Raw genomic sequence first — 2,331 nt, forward strand, 5'->3', positions numbered from 1 at the left:
GCTGTCATGTTACTGCTATTTGTACGAAGTCTAGCCTTTCGAGATTCACACGATTGGGGGTTCTACTAGCAAAGCTAATATTGTATTCATAGTCATATCTGAAGTTCGCAAGTACTAAATACTGGGCCACTCAAAGAAATGCTCTGGTGTGTTCTCTCCAGAGCAAAAAAAGAACCGTGCGCATCCAAGAACTCTAAAACTTTGAGCCATGTTACTTGAAGTTAAAGTTGAGCTAGGCATGTCAATGAAAGACCACTGCGCTCATCAATGATGATAATAAAAATAATATAAACAATAATAATAATAGTAATTATTGAACTAGGAGAGCCACGGCACTGCAGAAAGGCAGCAGCCCGTGCAAGGTACGCCCGCAATGCCACATCCTGTGATGGTGATTATGTGATGATGTAAGATCACGACCTAATCTTGTGAGATGCAAGATTAAAATGATGGTGATTATGAGCCGACATGTCCATGGGGAAGACGACGCAGTCTTCTGAACATTGCAAGCGCCGTTGGCCGAGTCTTGGAAGTTTGGGAGAGAAAAATGATAGCAGACTTAGGCTGGTACACTGCTGAAATGGTAGAAGGTATATCTTAAAAGGGTATCATGCAATGCAAACAAGACAAAGGGGATTGTATTTCTACTACACTACCATTACAAAATACATCATACTTGCATGATTTCAAACTCCAGGAAGCCACGAATTTTGTTTGATTTATCAGAAATTTATATAAATAATGATGCAAGATAAAAAAATGATTCGCCTTATGAGTGGCTTCACATACACAGAAGATATTTCATGCTTTCCTTTACATAGGCCTACTGATCATAACCAGGTATGCTACGCATGAAACACTCGTGAAATGTAACGCAAAAGCTTATTTATCCCTCAAAAATGTTCATTGTTGTGGGCTGTTGAAACAGCACATGACAACTCAAAACAAAATTCAGTTTGTTCATCGGGTCAAGAAGTTGTCTAGTGTGAACTATTAAACGGGGGACACGAGAACAATAAAAGCTGGCACTGCGCCACAGTTTTCATAGTAACTTGTGAGGACGTTGTGACTTGCCCAAGCTATGCCACTTAAATTCAATGCAGTTGTCCTGTAATTCATATTTTTTGTTCTTGCAGCCCTTTTGTTTAGTACACTTGATGATGATGGTTGGGGTTTAATGGCGCAAGAGCAACTTAGGCCATATTGCGCCAAAACAGAGGTTTTTATAAGAAGCTTAGAAATGCAATCTAAAATAACTGCAAGCTACAGCTGGTGTAAAAGGCCAGTTTTATGCGGAAATTTTAAAACTCGATTGAACGGTACCAAGGGTTGATCACCAAGTAGAAAATATAGATGAAAAGGAAGATGATCCCGGAACAGTTCTGGGAAACATGATTGGCGCTGTTGATTTAAAGATTTACAATGCCACAGGATGTGCAGGACAGTCATAGCTTTACCACAGTTGTCGCAGAGCTTAACGTCCTCATCGCAAAGAAGGTGCAGGTGAGTCAAACGGGTATCCCCAATCCTTAAGCTGCAAAGAAGAACTTCAACGTGACGGTCTTTATGAAAAGAGCTCTCCCATACCCCCAGAAGGGGCTTGATGACGTGGAGTTTGTTCTCTTCTTCCATATCCCAGTCCAGCTGCCATGACTTCATAATCGATTTCTGTATGAACGGTTTCAGGTCTTGGTGTGGCAGGCCAAGGGGCAGTTTTGGGCACTCTTTCAAAGAGGCAGCAAGCAAGTCTGCTTTCTCATTGCCAGGAATACCCACGTGGCTTGGAACCCAGCAGAATTTGATCAGATGTCCTTGCTGAAGAGCTTGATTTAACGGAACCCGAAGACGTTGCACAAGAGGGTTCTTGCTGTCTGTTAAGGACGAAATTGCTAGAAGAACGCTCTGGGAATCGACAAACAGAATTGTTTTCGTGATATTGTTCTCTAATAAATACTCCACAGCCATTAAAATGGCATACAATTCAGCTGTAAAAATACTTGCAAGAGTGTTGAGTTGTTGAACTTTCCTGAAAGCATTGGAATAAACCGCACATCCCGCAAAAGTAGAGGTTTTAGACCCATCAGTGTATAAATGCAAATAGTCCTTGTATTTCTGTTGTAAATCGAAAAACTCCTGTTGAAGAACAAATGGTGAAGCAGCTCTCTTTCTGTACTTGGACAGTGACCAGTCACAGGAGATTGGTAGAAGGTCCCAAGGTGCAACTCTCTCATTGCTCTCCAGCAAAGCAGCGTCACTAAAGGGAAGATGGAGCGATGTTGTCATCATTTGAACTCTGAAACTCAGTGGCCGAACAATACTAGGCTTGTTTTC

The sequence above is a fragment of the Ixodes scapularis genome, unplaced genomic scaffold, assembly GCF_016920785.2.
Source record: "Ixodes scapularis isolate PalLabHiFi unplaced genomic scaffold, ASM1692078v2 ptg001612l_1___fragment_1__unscaffolded, whole genome shotgun sequence".
Lineage (NCBI taxonomy): Eukaryota > Metazoa > Arthropoda > Arachnida > Ixodida > Ixodidae > Ixodes > Ixodes scapularis.